The sequence below is a fragment of the Paroedura picta genome, chromosome 6 (assembly GCF_049243985.1).
Source record: "Paroedura picta isolate Pp20150507F chromosome 6, Ppicta_v3.0, whole genome shotgun sequence".
NCBI lineage: Eukaryota > Metazoa > Chordata > Lepidosauria > Squamata > Gekkonidae > Paroedura > Paroedura picta.
The window spans coordinates 90,067,027-90,093,383 of NC_135374.1; the positions used below are offsets into that span (position 1 = coordinate 90,067,027).

At 42.4% G+C, this 26,357-nt stretch overlaps 1 long non-coding RNA gene across 1 annotated transcript in view; it reads left to right on the top strand.

The window, feature by feature from the left end:
• Positions 1 to 26,014, top strand: part of LOC143840281 (uncharacterized) — a 68,558-nt gene extending 42,544 nt beyond the window's left edge. Inside the window, exon 3 of the long non-coding RNA XR_013232103.1 lies at positions 25,003 to 26,014. This is a non-coding gene — a long non-coding RNA (uncharacterized LOC143840281). The remainder of the gene's footprint in view (positions 1 to 25,002) is intronic.
• The last annotated feature ends 343 nt before the right edge of the window (positions 26,015 to 26,357 follow it).

Genomic DNA, 26,357 nt, shown 5'->3' on the forward strand with positions numbered 1-26,357 from the left:
CAACTTGCACAAGTCTCTACCAATGTGTTTGCTGCCCCCGGCCGGGTGCAACAGATGAGCACGGGCAATGCACAGCATCCCCTGACGCTCTAGCGCACTCTCCCCCCAGCTCCCCAGGACTCTGGAATGACCCGACTGCCCTGGTGCTGTATTCTGCCCCCTCCACTGCCAATGCCCTGTCAACCACTTGTTGAAAGTGTTTGGAATGTGAAGAGGTTTTTCTGTATCACCTCATCTCGCAACCTACAGACCAGCTTGGTCGCACAGGGTTTCCTCAAGGTCCTTACATTTGCAGTATTGGGCCAGTCACTACAGCTCTGTCACATAAGCCACGCTCTCTCCTGGCTTCTGCCCTCGCAGGAAAAACGCATGCCATCTGGCTATCTCTGATGGCTGCAGCGTGAAATGATTTGTCAACGCGGTTATTATGTCTGTGATCGGCATTGCGATAGCAGCACCGGAGGCACCAAGGCCTTAGCCAACTCATAGGTCTTTGACCTGCACATGCTCAGGAACATGGTTCTCTTAGTGCCTGCATCCAGAATTCAGAATTCAGACCATTCAAATCCATTGAATCATATAATCATATTGAAAGGGACCTCATGGGTCATCTAGTCCAACCCCCTGCACTATGCAGGACAATCACCACCCTGTCGCTCATCCACTGTTATCTGACACCCCCTTGAACCTTCACAGAATCAGCCCTCCATCAGATGGTGATCTAGCCTCTGTTTAAAAATTTCCAAAGATGGAGAACCCACCACCTCCCGAGGAAGCCTGTTCCACTGAGAAACCGCTCTGACTGTCAGGAACTTCTTCCAGATGTTTAGACGGAATTTCTTTTGAATTAATTTCATCCCATTGGTTCTGGTCTGTCCCTCTGGGGCAAGAGAGAACAATTCTGATCCTTCCTTTTAAATTCTTGGAGATATATGGTAGCCTTTTAGAAGAAGAAGAAGAGTTGGTTCTTATATGCCGCTTTTCCCTACCCGAAGGAGGCTCAAAGCGGCTTACAGTCGCCTTCCCATTCCTCTCCCCACAACAGACACCCTGTGGGGTAGGTGAGGCTGAGAGAGCACTGATATCACTGCCTGGTCAGAACAGTTTTTATCAGTGCCGTGACGAGCCCAAGGTCACCCAGCTGTCTGTATGTGGGGGAGCACAGAATCGAACCTGGCATGCCAGATTAGAAGTCTGCACTCCTAACCACTACACCAAACTGGCTCTCTTAAATACTTAGTTGCTGAAGAGGCACCAGCACCTTAAACAAACAACTACTGAACTCAGGAGATGATCCGATGGACAGACAGCAAATTCAGATGTTCAGATCCAGAAGTATATTTCCGTTGCTTAAATTATTTGGCTGGGAAAAGGAACTCATTTGCACACCCAGAAACTTTTCTACTTTGGGGTTGGAATTTCTCCTGCGGATGAGACAAGACCTCTTCAGTAGTATCTTACCTTTATGCTGGAGAACATTGGAAGAACTTATAGAGATTTGTTAGAATAAACCCAGATGTATATGTACCATAAATTCACAGACATTGTCATCTGAAGCTGCTTTGTTCAAATTTTCTGCTCTGAGTCAGGTGAAAGGCAAACCCTGCTTAAAGGCAAGGATATTTAACTTTTGGGTATTGTCTACCTACTGTCAAGTCCTTGGCTCCACAGGAAATCCTAATGTACAGGAGCTGAATACAATGCTAGAGGGTTGCTATGGTAACCCGCTGCTGCCTCTGAAATGACAAGTGTGCTTCATTTTGTTAAACACCATGACATCTATTTCACCCAGGAAGAAGAACCTGTCTTGCAAATTCATGCATCTTATATTGAGGGTAATTTTTACATGTGACATGAGCAGTGTTTAACAAGCAAGTGAAAGTGCTAAGGAATAAAACGGGGAGACATCAGGTACCAGGCAAAGGGGAAATATTTTAAAAGATCTAGAGTTGGATCATATAACAATATTATGAAATGCGAAGGTCTTATAATATTGACATTGGAAGTGTTGTTCCTGAACCAACTTCTCTTCCAATTCCTTCTGCTACCACTTTTTGACAGGATGTCTGAAATTGCTTGCTAAATCTGTAACTGACAGCTCAAATGGGGGAAAAGAAAGGCCTCGCGCTCAGATCCTGAGCAGAGCTGATGTCCTAAAATATGAGCCTCGGGCGATTCAAGTATGATTCATGGGTCTGACATGCCCTCCCTGGTTGACCTTGAGCAAATCACTTAGGCCATGTTTGTACTTGATACTTTCCATGACCCCCTCAGTTCCACGGAAATCAGCAGGGCTGGGCAAGAACGTAGGGCTTTTTCAAACAGCCAGCCTCTCCTTTGCTTTCCAAGGAGGTGTGCTGGACTCAAAGGTTTTTCCTTTCCCCAGAGTGCTTGTGTTCTCTCAGCTTTTGCATTAGTTGTAGCACTGGCTATGATAGAGGTGTGTGGATGGGACCAAAGGATGCCCACACTTCTGTCATCAGGCCCTGAGCTTGCTAGAGTAGGCATGTTGTAAATGATGCCCTTTTTACATGTAATGAATTTGCAGCATTAACTGACCGCCCACAGCGTGCTTGAGTGCTCTTTTATGTACATTTTCTTTTAAAAGCTTCTGATTCAAAATTAAAAGGTTAAACAATGCTTTTTATTAGGTTTGGGTATTTTGATGTATCAGTATCATTGTGCTGTCATACATGCACTGGTTATTTTGTCTTTAATGGTACACTTTTATTATCTGCTGCAGGCATTTTTTTTTAAGGCAAGATATAATTGCCTATAATATATAGCACCGTTTCAGGGGGTCTCCTGATCAGCAGAAATGGATTGGGGTAGTTGTGCAGGGACAGACAGTGGTAGAAAGAAGTTAAGGCAGTGGCTAAGTAGTGGAGCGTCTGCATTGTGTGCAGAAGGTCACAGGTTCAATCCTTGGCATTTCCAGTTAATCGGATCAGGTAGCAGGTGCTGTGATGCCTTAAAAGCCTGGAGAGCCAAAGTCAGACAGAGTTGTCAGTTCTGACTGACCTTTGCTACAGTTATGATCTGACTCAGTACAAGACAGGTGTGTTCATGTGCCAGACATGTATGCCCATCATGCCTTAAAGTTTCTCAGGTACAGTTGATGTTGGAAATGGAAAAAGGACTCCTGATACATTGATCCTTGTAGGTACCTACCATTGGTTCATGAACAAAGGACTTTCGTGTCATGCTATATGAATGGGTCAATGTCCCTTTAGTACTTAGAACGTAATGGGGCTGAGAGAGCTCTGAAAGAACTGTGACTGGCCCAAGATCACCCAGCTGGCTGCATGTGGAAAAATGAGGAACCAAACAGGTCAGAGTCTGCCATTCCTTACTGGTACACCATGCTGGCCTAGTTCAAATGTTACTTAGTTGAATTCTTGTATTGCTCTCAACCAACAGAAGCTGTGATTCTCTAGGGCCAACAAGCTAGTATTTATATGTTATTACAAATTAATCACCTCTTAATAAAGGTACATGTAACAAAATCCCCAAGCCAAAGATATACACAGAAATTACTGGTTTGTGCAATTAACAGGGATGTTCTAGAATGGGAATATAAATCTGCGAATGTTGGGGTACCTTATTCAGGGCCCTGTAGAACTGGATCCCATGGTGGTGGGTTCGCCTTCTTTGGAAATTTTTAAGCCGAGGCAAGATAGCCATCAGATAGAAGTGCTGATTTTATTAAATTAGGCAGATTGTGAGTAGGTGGGCAGGAGGGGATGTGTCAGTGTTTGTCTCTTGTGGACTTTCCTTGCATACCCAGTGCTAATCACCACTGTGGGATGGTAGGTGAATTTCCTCCAGGCCAAGCTGGATTCTGGAGGGTTTTTTGGGAGGGGTACCATTTGGGCATGAAATTGGGGTTACTGTGGGTAGACAGGTAATTGTGAGTTCCTGCATTATGCAGGGGGTTAGGCCAGATGACCCTTGAGGTCCCTTCCAACTCTATGGTTTTATGATTCTATGAATCCAGGTCTAATTTTTTATCAAGTCCAAAAATATGGAGTAAATGTTCATTTTAAATGAAAACAGCAATCTGCTGACCCAAGATTAAATATGTGGATTAACTGTGAGGGAGGTTTTAGAAAATTCTCTTATAGTTGAATCAAATATCTTCTGTATTCTCCCAGATCCTCTGAAGCATTTTAGTATTTGTACTTAAGCCCGTCTTGGCCTCCCATTACCCACTAAAATCTTAGATTGTCTAACCTGTCTTTTCCTCACTAATCCCTTTAACCCACAAAATGTTCTTTTGGGGTTTCCCCCCTCCAGGTAACAGAGCGTATGCTTAGAAATGAATATACTCCCTCCATTCAGAGATTTCATACACAGTTCTTCTTCTTTCCCACTAGAGGGCATATGCCAAACATCCCTCTGAAATGATCACCATCACAAACCATAAAAGTGCAAGAAACAGACACCCCCACCCCTTTAAAAACAGTTTTTTAAGAAGTTTTTTTTTTACATATGTAAAAAGTCTTCATCACCACATAAATCTGTTGCTTGTGGGAAATCGTCAGAAACAACAAACCCTTTTCCTGCCCCTGGGATCACATTGGATGGAAAGCTCCCTGCAGAGGCCTTTTCTTGCTAATACTGCCTCCTGCTGCTACCAAACTAAATAATATTTAATCTGGGCTGAATTCAAGGTTGCCACCTCTAGGTTGGGAAATACTTGGGCATTTGGGGTGTGGAGCTGGGGCAGGAAGGGGAGAAACCTTCACAAGGGAAAATGCCACACAGCCCACCTTCCAAAGTTGCCTTTTTCTCTGGGGAACTGATTTCTGTTGCCTGGAGACCATTTGTAATGCCAGAAGACCTCCTGCCACCATCTGGAGGTTGGCAACCCTAGCTAAACCGCAAGCCTCCCTGCCTTCCTCTTTGTACTGTTACGGAGGTCTGCAGCCGACTCCAGCATCTGAGCTAGGCAGATGGCTTCTCAGAGAGGCCTCCGTTTTTAACTGAGCCAATAAAGGACAATTTGTTTGTTAGTGATCAAGTCAGAGATAAGGCACAGCCATTTGTGTAACTGTTAACACAGAACAGACCTCCAGAACAATTTATTTATGTATATTTTAACGTTTGCATTTGTAGGCTGCCCCTATTGAACCCGTCTTCTCCCCTCACACCTAACGGAACCCTCCACAAGGTTGGTCCCCTTAGTTAAGCATTTGTATTGTGGTGTTCTCCCTAAAGGGAGCAAAAACAACTTTTGGTTAGGAAAACAACAAGATAGCAGCACGGCAGTAGACTGGCTAGGGTTGCCAGGCATTGGCTGGGGATCTCTCGCTGTAATAACTGATCTCCTGGCTACAGAGATCATTTCACCCAAAGAAAATGGGCACTTTGGAAGGTGAGCTCTCTGGCATTACACCCTATTAAAGTCCCTCCTCTCTCCGTTCCTCGCTACCCCCTTAGGCTCCACCCCTAAAATCTCCAAGTATTTCCCAACCAAGTGCTGGCAGCCCTAACTACGTCATAACACTGGCTTCTCCAAAGGCCTGGGCTGCAAGTCACCAGCCAAGAGCCTATGGGTGAAGATCCCTTCATTCTGCACCTTTGGCTATGCTCAAAAATTGCAGGTACCCGGACAGGAATGGGGGGGGGGGGACGGCCCTCAGCAAGGGAGTGCAGCAGGTGAAGATATCCCTATGAGTTGCCAATCTGCAGGGTGGACAGTATGTCATTATACCTATGGAGGTCCCTCCCCTCCCAATCTCCAGGATTTCCCAACCTAGGCCCATTCTGCACACAATAGATAATGTACTTCCAATGCACTTTAGAAGTAGATTTTCCTGTTCTGCACAGGAAAATCCAGCTGCCAAAGTACATTGAAAGTGCATTATCCTATGTGTGCGGAATACTAGAGTGGGCAGTCTTAGACCATTTCTATACGTAGGGGTAAAATGCGCATGGCCTCTGGCTCGCAAACACGGTATTGTAAAACTCATGTTTGAGGCCCTCCAAGGGATATACCCATCCCGTGTTTCTCAGCCACCTTGTCGCAGAAGAGAGAGCAAAGCGAACTTTACTTACTGCTTCTCAGCCTTGCTAATCTTCAGTGGCAACCAATCCCTTCTCAGCAGAGGCTTGTGAGTCTCAGAAGTATTCCTGAATTGCAAAATTAATTTTAAAAAATGGACACATGTTGCAATGCGTGAACACTTTTTCGTTTAATTTTTCTGCCCGAGCGGCAGGCGGAAAAATTAAACTAAAAAGTTAATCCCTGTTGAAGGACAAGGCAATGCTTCAATGTGGTGGTGTTGTGCTGGTTTTTTGTGCTTGCTTGTTTTGCTGTTATTACTTCTGTTAAACCTTGTTAAATTTAAACTCAAAGAGCCTCACAAGCCCTTATTCCTAAAAGGAAAACCTCCCTGCCCTCAAACCACCAGCAATCACTCAGGCATCACAGCAAGGGAGTTTCCCCCCATGACTGCCTGACAGGTTTTTGCCCCAGTTGTGAGGGCAGAATCATGCCCAGTTATCCCCAGAAAGAGAACACAACACTGTTCATATTCAGTAAACAAACATTTTATTTTTGTGAAAAACAGAGATCTGGCTTCGGGGGTCAAGGGGAATACTGTTTACAAGCCTGTGCCTTTCAGCAGGGTCCCTGTCCACACCGGACGCCTGGTCTGGGTGCCCTGGCTTGTTCCCAGAGTGGGTGTGGTTGGGATACTGCAGGGGGGTGCCTGTTGCGTGCTCCAGAGTGGTGGGGATGGGGTTTTCCCTTCCCTTGCCCTCCATATGGTTTACCATCCTCTCCGTCAGGTCCCCCATCTTGTTGAGGGACTTGACAACCCACATGAGGACAGCATTGCTCCTCCCCATGGAGGCGCTGAAGACCTCCCTGTTCAGCCTGGCCTCCTCCCAGTCTCGCCTGGCCTCCTCCCTGTTCTACCTTGCCTCCTCTCTGTTGTCCTTCGAACAGCTGGTGAAGAACTCCCTTTCCTGTTAGAGTATCTCCCAGCATCCTAGCCTGGCACATGTCTTCTTCTCCAGGAGGCTGCGCCCCAGGGCAGCAAGGAGGGAGATGCATCTCTGCCTTCCCCTCTTCCTTTGCAGCTGCTCCTTGGCCGACTGCCCACCAGGTGCCATTCAGCTGACTCCTCCTCCACCTCCTCTCCTGTGTTTACACGTGGAAAAAGGAAAAAGGGGCATATTATTTCAAAATGAATGGAGTGAGGCATCAGTGGCCACAATCATGAGGCTTACTGTCCTTGGCAACTGTTTTAAAGCACACATGCATTTAAAAGTTGTTGGTAGCTAGCCCCTCCAATGAAGATTAATGAGTTCCTAGTAATGTGGGCTCCTGAAGGAGGGGGGGGGGACTTGTCACTCCCTGTAATTATGCTCCTGTTTATAAGCAATGCAAAGTTATTTAATAGGATTATTTGTGGTTGGGGAAAAAGGGGGTTATTTTACTGGGGTGCTATAAACATACTTTTGTTATAGGATTTTATGCATGCTGGATATATTTTATGTCCTTAGCTGTCAACTTAATGGATTGGGGGTGGGGGGAAGAGGTGTGATTAAAACTGGCCAGTTCTGCAGCAAGGGAATTGGGATTAAGAATTAATCTTACAGTCTTCATTAATAATTGACCAAAGCAGTTATTTCTACTACACGGAGTCTACTACATATGAAAAATTGCAGAGAAGACGGCAAGGCAACATTAACAAGCCATAAAACAAAATTCTTATTCTGCAACACCCTCTTCCTTTCTTTGATAAAAGTAAGATTAAGCATACACTAAATGTTGAAGGTAAGTAATAAAGAAGTTGTCAAAAGCAAAAGGCCACATGAAAACAAAAATGAAACCCTCATTAGTAAACTCTTTCCTCAGAAATGAACATGGAACAGTTATTATGGGCAATAAAATCCAGTTTCTGTTTCTGCATTTTTCCTTAGGGGATTTGAATCAAGTAAAACCTTTTCTTTTTCTTTCTCTGGGCAGAGAACAAGCAGGAATCGGGGGGGGGGGGGAGTTGATTCAGTTGCTTTCCAGACTTTTCAGACTTACCTCAGTCCACCTTCAAACAAATGGGTGGGGCAAGATCTCCCCCTTCTCCAAGCATGGAGGACTGTAGACCAGGGGTAGTCAACCTGTGGTCCTCCAGATGTCCATGGACTACATTTCCATGAGCCCCTGGCAGCGTTTTCTGGCAAGGGCTCATGGGAATTGTAGTCCATGGACATCTGGGGGACCACAGGTTGACTACCCCTGCTGTAGACTACAAAGGAAAAATGTCCAGGAAAAGCTTCTCTAACCCAGCCTGACCTGGTTAGACTGCTGATAAAACTCAGGGGACCAAGAAGGAAGCTCTCTTTGGTGTTCAGTTCATGAGAGCAGACAGAACTCTTAACTGACGACTGGAGAAGGTAGCCAGTAGCCATGTGTTGGCCTGGACAGATGAAGGAAGCTTCAAGGTAATGGAAACTCTGTAGAGAACTGCATCTCTTTAAGCTATCATGACCTGTATTTTGACATCACAGAGGGTATGTTTAGAGGGACAGAGGAATTATGTTTTACTCATTTCTTTTGCATCCCTTGCTCCGTCTGGTGCTGTGCTGAAAGTATGCTTGTGAACATTTTCTTTAAAATAAATCCTGGGGGAAGGATAGCAGTTGGCAAGCAGCTATTCCTCCAGGGGTACACCTGAAAGTAAACTATTCCTATGGTGACCAGGTGCTGGGCCGTGGGAGACAGTGAGGCTAAGCCTCAGATCTAGGAAAGGGAAGCTGGAAGTCCTGACCCTCCCATTGAGCAATTCCTTACAAAGGTCATATGTTGCCAGTGGGTTATCTGAAAGAAAAAGAAAAGACTCGCTAGGTGTAGGGAAAATCTTTGGGGGTAGGATGGAACAGGGCTTGCAGGCCAGAAGAGGCTTGTTCTGCCAGAGAAATACTAAATAGGTATGCAGGTTTTAGCCAGGAGTGAATTACTGTAACATTTCTGAGAGAGGGGTTTATTACAGACATCTTGACAGATCATTAACTATAGATTTGTGAACAGAAAGGAAAAATAAATTTCATACTACACCCCCCCCATCATCCTTACCCTTACCGTGAAATAAAAGGGAAAAAAAAAACAAATTAGTTGTTTACTTCTCACACATTATTTGTTGCAATGATCAAATGTCATATATTATTTTGGGTACATACTCGCAAAATAGCACTGGAGATATTGTGTCCCATGTTGGCAGATATTTCTTTCTTTATTCAGAGCACTTCAGCCCACTTTTCTCTGAAACTGGACTCGATGTGATAAACAATGATAAAAAAAAAGATAATATATGATCAAAAATGTGCAGAATCTCAAATGAGTAGAAGCCCTCCTAAAAACTTCAGGAAGACTGTGCCCTAAAATGCCCTGACCTGGATTGCTCAGGTTTGCCTTATCTCATAAAATTGTTGGCAGTTAGATTCTCACTCACTCTGAGAGGTCTACAAACACCCTTTGTTAAGCATGCCTGCACTCTGCTACTATATGGTTCAGCCATTACCTTTCTGGATTAGAAACATACCAGGATGTGTAAGTTCCAACATACTTAATAATTGGGCTATAAAAAGGAGACAGAGGTAGCCATCTTTGTCTCATGTTTTGGCTCTTCATACATGAACCCAGCTTGCAGGCCGGACTTCTGCTTCTTCTCCTTCCCAGTACTGGATTGCTGCACATCTTGAGAACTGCATCTTGAGAACTGCAAATATAAAATTTTGTCCCAGAAACTTAATTCCCCCCTTTGCACCTGGTCACCTCTTTTATTTCCTCTGTGTATATGTGCTTGCTTAAATTTGAGTGCTTCTGCATTAGGAGCTTTTATTTTGTTTTGCAATAAAAATCCTTTTTATTAATTTCATAGTAGATCCTTCCCTTATATCGATTGGTGGAGCTTCCAGCTGCTTGTCACTTCTCACAAAGGTATAGTCTCCTACTATTGCTAATTTCCATAAAGGAAGGAGAAAGGTCAGTTTCAGGTAACAAGCTCTTGGCAGTCAAACAGGGTTGGCCCTGGTAAGTATTTTGATTGGGGACCACCAAGGAATCCAGGATTGCTATGCAGAGGCAGGCAATTGCAAACTTCGTCATGCAGAGGCAGGCAATGGCAAAATAGCAGATAGATCTCTGTTTGTTGCTTGCCTTGAAAATGCTATGGGGTTGCCATAAATTGGCTGCCACTTGATGGCCCTTTCCACCACTGCGACCATTCCATAAATTTGGAGAAGCCAATGAGAAAGTCCAAGATCAGCCCATTGTACTTGGCACATAGGGGCGTATCTCTGCCCAAGCAACTGAGGCCCTGGCAGCACTGCTGAAGTGATGACAGAAGACTAAGTTAGGCCTTTACTGCCTCTCAGACCCTCTCAATTACCAATTGAGTCCAAGGGGAATCCTTGAGATTCTGGCAGCACAAGCTGGATTTTGGCTTGCTCCAGGCCTGTTTGGCCAAGCACCACTCTCATCTCCCCCACCCCCCATCCATTTTGGTTGCTGTGCACTACCTACACTTCATAGATGGAGGCTACATTTAAGGGGGCTCTAGGACCTGTGTGGTGTAGTGGTTGCAGTATAGGACTAGAATCTGAGAAAGACAGGTTCAAATTCTCATTCTGCATGGCAGCTCACAGGGTTGTTGTGAGGATAAGATGGAGGAGACGAGAGTGATATAAGCTACTTTTGTCTCCCATTAGGGAAAAAGGTGGAATAAAAACGAAGTGTATAAGCAAATACTTGTTTTAAAAACAACAGTGACCATCTGACCTAACTACAGGAGATCCTTTTGATATTTCCTGGCATTCAGTGGGTTCTTCCCCATAGGATTTCAACAAATGCAAACAGCCAATCTTGTCTTTCCTTCAAGAGGTACTTACTTTCGATGACCACCTTTGGGACTCCAGGGAATACCCAATCGTAGGCTTGGAATTTATAGCTGACATTTTGTGATTGATTCTGCCTCCCATGGCAAAACTCCAAATATGAAATCACTTTTTCTGAAAGCAATTAGTCTGTCATTAATGATGTGATTAAAACCTAAAAATGATCTCAGATTCATCCTCTTGCAGGTCAATGATAAACTGAGTAGGAGAATATTTATAGTCCATAGGATGGAGGAAGCTGGACAATTGGCTTGTAAACTCTTTTGATCACCAACACTGCATTTCTAAACACACACCCAAGTACTAAAGCAGAAGCAGAAGTCTGTTTAGGACTGCTTTGTAAAAATTACATTGGTTCTGAAAAAGCAGCAGCTGTTAATCAAGGCTACTTCAATAGTAAAAAAGGATGTACATAAATTGGAAGTGCCTTATTCAGAAAAGTGAAAGCTTTTACTAACATTTTGGATCAAGCAGTTTTAAAACAAGGAATTGAAATAAAATCTGTGTCTTGCTTACCCTTTTAGTGGCAACATGCTGCAATTAAAGTTACCATTTTCCTTGTGCAAAATGCATCTCACAAATGACGGGCAGAGCTTAACACACAACTAAATTTATGAAGTTCTTTCAAATATGGATTCTGCTTGGTTATTTATTTTGGGATTTATATTCCACTCTGTCTTTGGAAACTCATATTTTAATGGGTAAAAGAGAAAGGTTTATCACATTAATATTTTATTTATTTATTTATATTTATATACCACCCTCCCCTGAGGCTCAGGGTGGCTTATATAAAACGTCGAAAACAGTGAATAGAACTTAGTTTATCATAAGAACAATGATAGTATATTTAGTTAACCCAATTATTAAAGCTGATGATGATGTTGTCTTAATTCAAGATCCAGAAGGCAGATTTATAACACTCAAGATTCAGTTATTAGATGACAAGGACAGCATTTTGACAAATATTTGTGCACCTGACAATGCTAAAGATAAATTTTATGATTATTAGTTTTCGAAAGCACATTGAAGTAACAGATATAGAGTTTGTTTTGACTGGAGACTTGAACGCTGTGCCGAACCCATCTCAAGATAAGTCACATGAAAAACAAGAAGCTAAGCTACCAAGGATTGCACTAAGTTTTACCATTTTACCATTTATTGTTGGCTGAGAGAACTAAATCCACAAAAACAGAAGTATCCTTTCTATTCACAATGACATAGCTCCTATTCAAGGTTTGATCAATGTTGGCTCTCCAAGTCACTCCTTCCAATGGTAGCAAATATGGATACATTACCTAATACGTTTGCTGATCATAACCTGATGGAAGTAGAATTAAATTATCAAAGAATAGGTTTAAGAAGATTGGAGGATGAATTACTATATTTTTAATAAGAAGCAGAGTTTGGAGAAATATGAAGCAGATCTTCAAGAATTTTTTTCAAATGAATCAAACACCTGATTTCTATATGAGATGCCAGTAAAGCCTATATGAGAGGGATAGTAATCTGACAAAATAGTATTATAAAAAGGAAAAAACAAGAATTAAAAATGATTCAGATTCAATTACAGCAATTAGAAGATCTACACCAGGTCAGACAATCTAAACAAATCTGGAAGCAAATTAAGGTTATAAAATTGAAGAGAGAACTTATTAAAACTGAAGTAATGAGGAAAAAATTGAACTTTTTAAAACAAAAGAATTTTGAACATCTGGATAAACCGGGAAGGTGGCTGGCTTACAGGTTGCAAAAAAAAATTCCAAAAAACTCTATTAAACAATTGAAACATAAACAATTGAAACATATGGATTTGGGGCTGAATATTAAAATAGAACAGTTTGTGTCGTAACACCAATACTGCATCAATTAATCAACAAAATAATAGAAACATCGGAAAGATTAGTTCCAGAATCATGGGAGCTGGCCTCAATAGCTCTCATCCATAAAGAAGGGAGGGACAGACCCATGTTTACCACATTCATACAGATTGATCTCACTATTGAATGTGGTAAATTTTTGTAAAGATCTTAGCTGAAATCCTTAAGAGATCCATAGATGATGTGGTACACATTGATCAAACTGGCTTTATACCAAAAAGGCAAATGAAAAATGTATAGCCTAAATGCAACATCTTCATTTGACTTCTAAGAATTCAGCAGGCATTGTCCGTATTTTCAAGCTCCTGATCTGCAAATACTTAAAAAAAAAGAATGAAAAAGAAAGCAGAGACTTTTTCAGGATGCTGAATTCTGTACCCAGTACCAATAGCAGCATTTGCACAGCACAGTCACGCAGCCATCCTCTTTCTATATCTTTGTTTTCTGATTTATGAGGACATTGCCTTTCTGCCTGCAGCACCCATTTCCATTCTGCTCAGTCCTTGGCACATCTCCTAGAAGATTGCAAATGTCTTACATCTTAGAACATAAGAAACAATCTGCTAGATCAGTTGGAGGCCCATTAGGTCCAGCAACCTGTTTTCCAGCTGGCCAACCAATGTTTCCCAAAAGCCTACAATCAGGCAACAAAGACAAAAACCCTCTCCTACGTTGCTCTGCTGCCTCCTTAGCACCTGGCATTCAGTAGTATACTGCCTCTGAGCCCGGGGGTCTCATTTAATTATCATGGCTACTAGCAATTGATAAACTTACCTTTAGTGACAAATGCCTTTTCCTCTTTAAAGTTATCCAAGCCTGTGGCAGTGGGTTTCATAAATTAATCACCAGCTGTGGGAAGCACTCATTGTGCTTGCCTAACCTGAATCTAGCACTGCTCAATTTCGTTGTGTTTCTCTGAGTTATATTGTGGGGAAGGGGGGGGGGGAGAATCACTGTATTCACATTCTACATATCATGTGTAATTTTATAAACCTCTATTAGGTCCCCTTTGGTACCTTGTGCGTAATTAAAAAGGCCCAAATGCTCATAGCAAAGATGCTTTGGACAGTGTTATTTGGATGTCTTTTTCACTGAGCTGCACATGACCATGCATGAAGTTGCCCTATAAACAGATCATTAAAATCTGCATTGTCTATGAAGACTGGCAGTGGCTCTCCAGGGTCTCAGGTGGAGGTCGTTCACATCACCTACTGCCTGTTTTTTTTTTTACCTCGGAGATACCAGGGATTGAACCTGAGACCTCCTGCATGCAGAGGCTTTCCCTCTGATTCCAACACTATTTTAGCTCTATTTTTTTTTTGAGATGTCGTGATTCCACAAAATTCCAGATAAGGTTCCATGCTTTATGACATTATGATATTGGTTATTTTCCCCCCAATCTGTTTTCTAATAATCTTTAGCATGGAATTTGCCTTTCTCACTGCCACTGCATTCTTTATTAAGCGGTCTACTACGGCCCCAAGATTCTTTCCTAGAGAGTTGTAGTTCATTTCATTCCCATCACCACCATACATTTGTGAATGTAGCCATTTTTGTCTGCAACAGCCATTGCTTTATACTTATTTGCATCATATTTCATTTTCAGTTTTGTACCTGTTAACCAGGTACTCCGGGGAATGGTAGAGGACAGGAAGGCCTGGAGGAACATTGTCCATGGGGTCGCGATGGGTCAGACAAGATTTTGCACCTAACAACAACAACCTGTTAACCAAATGTAGACAGCCTTGAGGAACTCTTACAAACCTTTTGGATTATCAACATCTAGAATCATTTGGGTGCAATCCAAAAAAATGGCTACCTTGATGCACTCCCAAGATATTGACATTCATGTTGGAAATCCAACTTCCCTCCTCTTTAGGAAGGGAGGCAGATTTAATTTCACAACTGTACGTTTGTCGAGGGAACAGGCCCTTGTTGACTAGTGTCCATGGTGGAGCCAAATCATTCATTTCCCTTCTTCATTTATTTTGAAACACTTTTAAAATCATTGTCTATTCTGAAACATCTCTTTCAGAAACTATTTAAAAATACAACTTTGATTTAGAAAGATCAAGGGAGAACAAGATTGTTTTATCCCTAGCAAGGCCCATTTCTTTCATTTGAAACATTTTTCACTGAAATCCTCCCAGATTTCACCTACTGGGTTTTAAAGGACTTGACTTCTCACACTGAGCCAAACTATCTGTCCTAAAGAAATTTTTGACCCGCTGCCCTTGGGGCCATATGGGAAAGTACTCCTGCCGCTTCACAGGACGTTATCTGTCCTGTAGGGGGGGAGCCAGTGGAAAGTTTCCTGCTCAAGATGATTCTGTAAAGCCAGATATGGAATTGTGCCCAAAGAACTTGATGGTTATTGACTGTTTGCTCATATATACTAGGAAATATGCACAACTAATCCAAAGGAAAAATGGAAACACTGTAAGCTCTTTGTGGGTAGCTGAAATGTAATGAAGCTGTGTTGCTGCATTAAGTAAGTATGAGGAGTCTGTTAGTCAACTGGCAATCTTATTAAGGAGATTAGGGATCAGAAGGAAAGGGCAGTCGTTTCTCCCCATTCATTTTCTCTGCTGGGCCTTTCCCCAAGAGAAATAACGTGGCCTCCATTTGGAGCTATGGAATACACGTAAGTGCTTCGGCTAAGTTGTTTTGCCCATTCATTACATGGTTGTGCAAAAGTCATTTAGGCCAATGTTCCTGTCCGGAAGCACAACAACGATTTATCTTCCATGTGTGTTTGCTGACTGCTCATGCCGCAGGCTTCTGCCCTGGCCCCTGAGTCATAAATATCCCTCTTCCCCTCCCTGTCGCAGGATTTACAGAAAGTTCTGCCCCCCCCCATCAAATGAAACACAATTGCTAAGAACTTCCCTTCTGATTGTTTTTCTATATAATGTTATCCCTCAGAAACTGTCTGATGTCTCCACCCCACAGAGATCCACTCAGCAGTATAAAAATAGACGTTCACACTCCTACAACTGCAGCTGTGTTGCATGCTTAGCAAGCAAGGTTCAGTCTATTGCCAATTCTACCTAATCAATAAATCCTTGGCTAGAAAATAGGTGCGTAACTCTCTCAAGATGCGCCTCTCTGTTAGGATGTTGCAAAGGTAAAACAAACCTGGCTCCTATTCTATCCCTCCCACATCACTGTGCCTTTTGTATGGCTGCTCTAGTGCTATGTAAGGAATCCCTCTGAGTTCTGGGACACCAGTGAATGCAAACAGGCATTTGCCATAGTTATTCTGTGTCATCTTATTGGACCAGAATTAGATCCTTACTTCTGCCCTATGTTCTGCAATGCCAACACAGAACCAAAATGATATAGAGTCTGGTTTTTTATTTCTATAGACAGTTAGATCCATTTCTAGTAGGCATGCTCAGGCCTAGAATACATTATAATAATGTAAATATAATTTCCCTGAAATAGTTTCCAAGAAAGGTAAAATGGAGCAGCTATGTTTATATTTGGAACATAACTATAAGTTATGTCACCATAACTGGTAAGTTACTACATCCAAGGCCACTCCCCAGCTTTGTTTAGTGACCCAAAAGGAGCTTCCCTTAATTGGGGAGCTTCTTTCCTGGGACAGAAAAAGTAGGGCCTCCTGATAGGCTGTAATGTATGATTACCTCTACAGTCATTGGATAATGCATTTTTAACTGTGTGAAACAGGGAAATCTGCTTCTAAAGTGTGTTCAAAGTGCATTATCCAACATGCGTGAAATGAATTGTGTTTGCTTGGGTCATGTCATGTCATGGTGACCTAAACAAGAGTATTCTCCTCTTCCATTCTGAGCACTGAGGACTACTGGGTTGCTTTTCTTAGTCTGGATCACAGATTTAGAGACTAGCAGCAAAATCCTAAGAACACCTTCTTGGGAGTAAAAACCAAGCAGGCCAGCTTAGGTATGTTCTGAAAATACTGCACAATGTTTTAACTTTGGCACAGATGGTTACAATGGTGGCTGCTATTAGAATGTTCTCTCTTATTTGAGAAAATATACTTCCTGCAGTTGAAGAGGAAAGGATTAAGTTATTAGATTTCAGTTTTTCAAAGTCTGTTATTGAAGGTAAAAAGGTAAAAGTAAAGGTATCCCCTGTGCAAGCACCAAGTCATGTCTGACCCTTGGGGTGACGCCCTCTAGCGTTTTCATGGCAGACTCAATACGGGGTGGTTTGCCAGTGCCTTCCCCAGTCATTACCGTTTACCCCCCAGCAATCTGGGTACTCATTTTACCATCCTCGGAAGGATGGGAGGCTGAGTCAACCTTGAGCCGGCTGCTGGGACCGAACTCCCAGCTTCATGGGCAAAGCTTTCAGACAGCTGCCTTACCACTCTGTGTCACAAGAGGCTCTGTTATTGAAGGTAGACCCAACAATATTTGCAACTGGAAATATAGTATAAATAAAAGAAAATAAATTAAATAAATCCTTCCTTTAATATGTAGCACAATTCTATCTCACAATTCCTCCAAGGATCTCAGAACAAAATATATGGTTCTACCTTCCCTCATAACTTCCCTCGCCCTAATTGTGTTAGGATGAAAGAGGGAAACAGAGGGAGAGAGAGAGAGAGAGAGAGCAACTGGCCCAACGCCACTTAGACAGCTTCAGTTCTGAATCTGTTTCTCTAGAGCAGGGGTAGTCAAACTGCGGCCCTCCAGATGTCCATGGACTACAATTCCCAGGAGCCCCTGCCAGCATTCGCTGGCAGGGGCTCCTGGGAATTGTAGTCCATGGACATCTGGAGGGCCGCAGTTTGACTACCCCTGCTCTAGAGGAATCTTGCTCATCCATAAATTAGGGCAACTGATGTGATTTGTTCTCAAAGGGACAGCTGATTCAGATGGTGAAAAGGACATCCCAGGACCTTTAAAAGATGGCAGGCTCATGATGGCCTTGCCTGAGAATAGGGTTGCTAATTTCAGGTTGGGAATGCCTGGCAATTTGGGGCTAGAGGCTGTCTTTTCCCCACAAAGGTGGCACAAAGGAAGAGATCAAAAACATGCTAGTGTTTATATATGCAAAACCAGATTTTAATGACCGTTCTACAAGAAAACTAATTTTAAAGCTAGTTTTAAATACTGCATTGAAAAGACGCAGCAGCTGCTATGAGGGGGGAATGCCATACATAATCAAAAATACAACGGTGGCTTTTCTGTGGTGAAACCAGCTCTATGTGCAGAAATAAAGCAAACCAACATCTTTTTGGACAGAGTTTTTGCAAGGTTTCCTGCCACCCAGGACTAATATTTCCTACTGTCATAGACACTACCTCAGTTACTAATAGAAATGGATGCTTTTTATTAAGGTGACCAGATTGTCCCACTTTTGGAGGGACATCTGGGGGTACCTGGCAAATTGTACTTATGCTGCTTAAGTAAAAAAAATATATTACAATACTATTTTTGCATTCTATACATTCTATGAAAATTTTTGTCGCTCCATATAGACCAAATTTTTAATCAAGAACCTCCCCCCCCCCCCCCCCCGGTCAACAGTGTCCCACTTTACCAATGTTAAAATCTGGTTACCTTATTTTTATGTTTCTACTACTGCATCTACAGAAGTTGGTCTGTAGATGATGCAGTGTCCCTTTCCCTATGCTGGGTGTATTCCAGTCAATTAAAATTTTGGGAATTTTGCCATGGATGCAGACTGAAACACTGATGCCTCTCACAAACCTTAAACATGTATTTTAGGTTATAAAATTCAAAATGCGAGGTTTTATGTATCTGTTTCTTTATATCTGTATTTCTAGAGAGGTAATCTCAAATAATTTTATATTTTTAAATATATATTTAAACAACTTACAAAGTGGAAAACAAAATAGAAAATATATCTGTTTCAGGCTAGATGGTTTAGGCCATTATTCCGATACATTTCTGTTCAGAATGCAAGTGGTAGCCATCTGGATTCATGTTCTGTGCTTGGAACATTGACTGTTTCTGACCTACATCTGACACTAGTGAGCAGATGTGAGAACTTTAGTCAATGCCAAGGAAGATGCACACATATTGGGCAGGCTGCACAATAATAAATCTCCCATAATCACATGGAAGTAATGAAGGATATTGTAAGCATTTGTTTACAGACAAGTTGAGTGACTTAACCTATTAAATCCATTCACAATGCTAGCAAATTGATATCCATGATCTTTTCCGGATGCATTCATCTTTAAAGATCGTTTCCTGTTAAATATTATCTACTTGCACAATGACTAATCTTTTATATTAAGCTTTAATATTTCTAGCTGGAATTTATTTCAATGATTGCCTGTTACTATACTTGTCTTGTTTTATTTTTGTTTGTTATCATTGTCATGGTATAAAGCTGCAACAATAAACTTATTTACTTACTTGCATAATAATATTTTTTATATTCTGTATATTATAGAAGAAAATTAAAGTTAAGTCTGCAGTCATATTATACAACTGTGATTGCAGTATGTTCTTCCAAAGTATAAAGAAATCTCTCAAAACCTCTATCTATGAAAAAGGCTACTGAATATATATGAAATTCCTGTTTCCTGTTATATATTATCTACTTGCACAATGACTAATCTTTTATATTAAGCTTTAATATTTTTAGTCTGAATTTATTTTAATCATTGCCTGTTACTACGCTTGTTTTAATTGTTTTATTTTTGTTTGTTATCACTGTTATGGTATAAAGCCGCAACAATAAACTTATTTACCTACTTGCACAATATTTTTATATTCTATATATTATAGAAGAAAATTAAAGGTAAGTCTGCAGTCATATTATACAACTGTGGTTGCAGTGTGTTCTTCCAAAGCATAGAGAAATCTCTCAAAAATCTCTATCAAAAAGGTTACTGAATATATATGAAATTCTAGTATTCTCCAGATTTACAGAACAGAATAGTAGCTAGTAATTACAAAGGGTCTTTCCAGATTATCAGGAATAAGTTGGCTTTATGCTTTTTTATGCTTCTTGTGGTCCTCTGTTGGCTACAGTGACATCATATCCCCATCTTCTCAAATTAGACAGATAGCCTTCCCAGGTGATAAGAAGAGAGAGCGAAGACTCATAAGCAGTATCATAATGGTACTTATCTACTTAGTCATGAGATGTGCATCCCATGCTAGGTGGGAGACACATTTTTCAAAGAATTAAAATTTTAAAATAGGCAAAATAAAAAAGAACTATATACAAGGCAAAAAACAACAACAAAGAAATAAAAGATAATAGATCCATAAAGCTAGATGGTAATTATCTCCAGAGAAAGTATGGTTTAACTGGTGTTAGAGTCATGGAATCATTGAGATGGAAGGGATCTCTAGGGTCATCTAGTCCAACCCCCTGCAGAATGCAGGAACTCACAACAGCCTGCCCACCCACAGTGACCCCAGTTCCATGCCCAGATGATGCTCCCCCAAAAACCAAGAATCCTTGGACAGTCTGACCCCAAAGCAACAATTGGCATTCCCTGGACACACAAGAAAGGGCCCCAAAGGCCAATTCCTTCTGCCTACCCACTCACAATCTGCCTAAATTTACAGAATCAGCATTTATATTTAAATAACTGCACAAGTTGCTTCCCTGTGTCAGGTATTAACATACACAAAGCAAGAATCCAGTAAAATGAGAATTGGATTCCCAATCTTCCCTTCAGAGAGGCTGTTTGTCAAGGACAGAACTACAAGCTAATCAAGCCAGAGTTGGAAAAAATAACTCATGTATCTCCTGGCCTGGAAAGTCACATGAAGCTGGATAGCCAATTACATGTTGTTGAGAGAACGATTTGCAGATTACAGACTCTCCTCAATTGGGGGCGTGTAGCTGCCCTGCCCTTTCCCTTGGACAGGAGTGTTCAGAGCACATTAAAAGGGCTAAGAAAAATGTTCAGAAAAGTCACACAATAGAGGGGAACGAGAAGTGCTGCAGGCACTGACTATCCAGTTAAAGAGAGATCTGTAATGCTTGTACAGTTGTCTACCACAGGGGTAGTCAAGCTGTGGTCCTCCAGATGTTCATGGACTACAATTCCCATGAGCCCCTGCCAGCATTTGCTGGCAGGGGCTCAAGGGAATTGTAGTCCATGAACATCTGGAGGACCACAGGTTGACTACCCCAGGGCCTAGTCTGAACACAATAGATAATGCACTTTCAGTGCACTTTAGAAGTTGATTTTCCTGTTCTGCACAGGAAAATCCAGCTGCGAAAGCACATTGAAAGTGCATTAACCTATGTGTGCGGAATGGGCCCTGGTCTACCAGACAGAACTCACAAATGCAACTGTGATGAAGCTATGGGAGGGAAATGGTCTTTTCTTTGGGACAAAATTAATACTGCTATTGGAAGTCCGGAAAAAAATGGTAGCTCTATAACAGAAGGGCTGCATTTAAGAAACATGAGATACATGAATATTTGTTATCAATGCACTGGGGGAGGGGGAAGCTTATTCTCTGAAAAGTTCTCAAATGTAAAACACCAAGTATTAGAAACTGCAGTGGAAGGCCAGTGCCACAGACACATCTGAAGAACAGCAGAGTTGGTTGATGCATTTAAGGGGGAGAAGGTACTATTTTTGTCTTCTTATCTGCCTGCCTTAATAATGCTTCATTTAGTCATCTCTGCCTCCAATGGAGATATTTTTGACTAAGCTGTAACATTTCGTCCTGATTTAAGGTGTCAGCTCTCCTGTATCCGCACCTACCGCGGTATTTAGAATGATAATTAGTTTGTCTCGGAATGATGAGTAACAGAAGTGTAATTAGGTTGCTTGGCTCCAAGGTGTGTTTCTCTAAATGAGGAAGTGAATTAAAGGTGTAGGGCGAGTTACATGATTCAAGAGGGCGGAGGAGGGAATGCAGCCGTGTAACACGCTGTGAAAGGGCAGCTTCGAATTCCATGGCATGGCAAATAAGACATGAGGCATTACACTTCCCACACAGTAAACAAGTAGGTAGGTTGGCTCAAGCTTTCATTCAGCTGCCACAGGACAGTATTCATGACAAGCTTTGTGGAGGGAATTCAGGGAATAATGGGTCATGGTACAAGCAGGACTACCCATTAAGGTCTCTGGAATTACCATCCCCTGGCCAAGAAGAGGTGTGGGTCCAAGCCAGAGGCCTAGGGTAAGAAAGATGCGGAAAGATGTACCCCCTGCCATCACTTGCCCAGCACAGCCTTGCTGTGACAAGGGACAGGATATGACCCTCAGACCTCGGAGCAAGTGCATCTGTTCCATATGGTTGTATGCCATCCATTGCTATGAGGGAGGACAGAATGTGTCCACCCATCCTTGCCACAACAAGGGGTGCCATGCTCTTACCAGGCCTTGCCACAGTAATGGAGGGGATAGGCTGCCCTGCATCGCTGCGGGGGGAGGGGTTAGGAAACTCCCACCCAGCCTCATTTCACATGGTATGGGATGAGCCTTCCCTGACCAGCTTTGTCCAGCGCTTCCTGCTGGGAGGACATCGGGCAGGATCGCCATGCCTTCTTTGTGGGGGTTGGTGGCAAGGCCCTTTTCCTAAACCGTTTCTCCCCATTCTCTGTTAGTGAGTGAAAATAACCCCAACTAGGATCAAAAGCCTCCTGATGGCCTCTGGGGATCTCCCGCTATGACCGTTAATTCCCAGGCAACAGAGTTGCAGTCCTAACACCAACCAAAATATAGCGCAAATTTTCAGAATTCTTGTTGGTTAACATGCACATTTTTTCCTTATAAATGCTAATTAAAAGTTACAAGCAGGGAACCTACAAGGAGTTGCAGGAGAGCAAGGATGGACTAGGAGACTAAATAACCCTGGAAATAGTTCCCAACCTCCAGGAGGAGCCCAGATTTCTCCCAGAATTGCAGCTGGTCTCCAGACTACCGAGATCAGCTCTCCTGGAGAAAATGCCAGCTTGGGAAGATGGGCTATATGGCATCAAAGCCTGGTTGAGTTCACCTTCTTCCCCACTCTCCTCCCAGGGGGGGGGGCTGGCAATATTGTTGTGGTTGCCAATCAACCCTCACCAATGCCACTGAGAGGGCTGTTTTTTTGACCATTTACGCATTGGGAAATTCACTTCCCTAGCTCTCAGGCAGAAGCACAAATCGGGGGCAGATGAGGCGCACCAGGCCAAATACTCCCCTGTGTGGGTGCAGGAAGAGGTGGGGCAACCTGCCACAACTAAAACTCCAGCCTGCAGCCCAGCATGAAACCTCCAGTGCATAAACAGTCTTTTAGTTACATTTGCTGCCTCTAATTTTATTTTATTTTATTTTGCTTCTGTTTTTTTATTTTTCAGATTTTGCTGCGAAGCTGGGACTTTTCTCAAGTTTGTAGAAAACTTGTATACTTATGGCCCCAATCTCTGGCTTAATTATCCACAAATGTGGCCGCATTGAGAATTAGATATATTGATACAGTTTAAACAGAATTACTCCATTTCCTAAGCAGAGTTATATCTTTCTACCTCAGGCTTAAGCCACTGGTCTTTAAGGGCTTTTCCACACACCATAAATTTAGTGTCATGCTTACCTGGTGAAGATACTATATTCTTAATGTCTCAGCATGGCGTCGCCAACCTTCCGTGTCTGGCCAGCAAACTGCTCACTATATCTGCCATTTTAAAGCGCGAGTTGATGAATCCCCAAAAGTGGATTCACCAACCTAAAAAGTGCTATCCTTCAGTGGGCAACCAGCAGGCCACCAGCAAAAGAAATATATGGAAACAAAGAAGCACTACCTCTGTCTCCAATGTCCCAACGTTGCACCTACATCGCTCTCCTTTAAAAAGCACAGAAAATGCTTTTTAAAAATGGAGAACAGCCAGGGGCAGCAAATAGGTGAATAAGCGTGCAGGTGATGCCAGAAATAAAATAATTATTTCCCAAAAGAATTATTTCCCACACAGGAGTGAAACAAGCCAAGAGTAACATCAGGGCTGATTCTGTGCTTACTTTGTTTTTTCTGTTGTTGATCCTGCTGAATTTAGATCAATTTGAACCTGGGTCTTCCCCCCCCCGCCCCGAATTGAAACAGAAAGCGTTCCGCACTTGATTGGGGAAGCTCAGAGCGAGGAGGGGAGCCAAGCACACCACGAGGCTCTTTCTTTCTTTTCCTGAATGAGGGGGGGGGAGCGAAGAGGATTGGAGACAGCAGCCTCACAGAGAATGAGGAGGGGAAAATGAATCCAAAAGGCAGATCTCTGTTGAGAGAAGTATGGGCTTCTGGAGCGCAGTCACTTTAAAACAGGGCAAAAATAAGTCTTGGGAGGGAAATCTTGCAACCAGGAAGTCTTTGAACTGATGCCCTGGCCAGTCAGGGAAGACTGCTTTGCTGCATCAGCGTTGCAGGCATGGGCAAGAATTTAATGTACAAAATGCAGAACATCTACACTTATACTGGGGGTTTTTTAAGCCAGGTATTTGAATATAGCAACTTATATCCGCTCCTGGATATTGTGGGGGAAAGGTAGGGTCACTGTGGGTTAGTCATGGATGTTGCAGAGGAAAACTTTAACGCACCCAAAATCAAAATGGAAATTGAATACAATGCAGAGGGGAGGGGTTTATTCAGGCTGGGAGAAGATAAAAAGCAAAGTGCAGACTCAACCCAGTTGTCTTTTATAACTAAGGAAGAATGGGTAAGAAAAATGTGATTTACATTTTCTCTGGCCCTCCTGACTTCTGATAATAACCATGCAGTCGACAACATTAAAGGGGAAGAAATAACACTGACAATAAGATTAGGCCATGCTTACTCTGTAGGTCACTCCTTTAATTAATTCTTTCCAATGCAATATTGGATTGTGCTGCTGACCCAGCATAATTGCATCTTGCTGGCTACTCCTTCCAGTTCTGCTGTATTAGAAATGCATTCCATGATGTCAGGCATTGAGTGATTCATACATATCAGCAGAAAAGTGTAAATGTTCTTAAGACTGGTTTGATGTTAATCAAAAATTTCACACTAAGAAGGAAATTCCTCCTAGGCCTTCATTCGGCTGCCACATTTGTCCTGTTCTAATGATGGCTGTCGCAGCTTTTTAGTTGCCCACGGGATCAAGACATTTGTAGGAGATGAGCTTGAAGATAAGAATGAAGTTTCACCTGTCTGTGCAAGAGCAGAGAGAAGAAACCTACTAAGAACATGAGATCAAAATTTCACAGACCATAACATGATACGCAGCAGAAATCTAGCCATATTTCAAATCTTTTTGCATTTGTGATTTTCAGGTCTCTAATTGCAAAGCTCTGCCATGTGCTGCATCCCACATACAGAGTTTGAAATAAGCAGCCTTCAGCGACTGACCTTTCTGAGCACTGCAGCTAACAGAACGGCATCCTATGTGAACCTCAATGAATGAATTCCCAGAGACATTTAAAATACAGTGAGAAATGAAGACAGATGGCGTGTCTCATGACAAATGTGCCCTGCCCCTGCTCTGGCAATTAATGACATATTAAGGAGGAAGAATGAGTTGGTAACTCCGTTATGATGTTTGTTTGAAGAGAGAACTGCAAAGGAGGCTAGAAGACAAACACGGCTGGGGAGGTAGGCAGCGATTGCTACATCCACAGACAGGACTAACTTCCAGTACCCTTGAAAACTAACAATTACCTTTTTCCCCAGGAAACAAGCGATATTGTAGTGAGAGTGAAAGAAATCTATAATTACATGTACTGGCTGAAATCCAAATCTGTATTAGAAACAGGTTCTCGGTAAGACAAAAACAAGAGATCTGGGCCAGAAATGCACACAATGAAGACACAGTGAGTAACCTATATGGTCCTGTTTGTATTTACCTTACAAAAGGAATGGGATTTTCTGCAAATGCAAAAACGTTTTTTTTTAATCTTCATAAGTCACATTTAACTTTGATGTCATTTAAAAATAAAATCTTTAAAAAAACAAATGGTTAGCTAATGTTATCAGACCCAGCTTGTTGTTGATCTCTGCTCCTAGCCCTTGTGCTAATGCCTAGTTTGAAGGCTGATGCAGTGCACAAACAACCTTGGTCCTCCACTTGGTGCCGTCTCTCAACACTGATCCTGAATCCTCAGAGGCTTTTCAGCACAGGTTTTCTTTCAAGCACAGGCAAGGCTTACTGTTGCCGTCTCCATGAGGACCTCAGAAGTAAGCAGCAAGTCGCTTTTTAGAGGCAAGCCTAGGTAGTTCCATGCTATTCTTTGGAACCATCAGTGATTTGGGGACCCCCTCAGCGGCCAAAGTTTTTCATTAATGATGATAAACCTGCTTCCATGACTTCGTTCCTAGTGTGATATGCTGGCTGGACTTATCTGGTCATTATAGCCTTTTTACTAACCCCTTTGAAGGGAGCTTGACCCACTGTATCTCTTAGGCTGTGCTGATGATATACATGTCAGATCTGTGCCTGTGATTTGGATTGGTCTTTTTACACTGCCTTCGTCCATACTAGGAATTAGTGTGGGGTGATGGGGAGGTCCACAAAGAGGCTATAAATCCTGCATTCCAGTTGGACAGCACTCTGTGGGGAGTAACAAGCCCTGAGTCATCTCTTCTTCCCCTCCTTCACATAACATGGTATATCAGGGTTGGGCACACATTT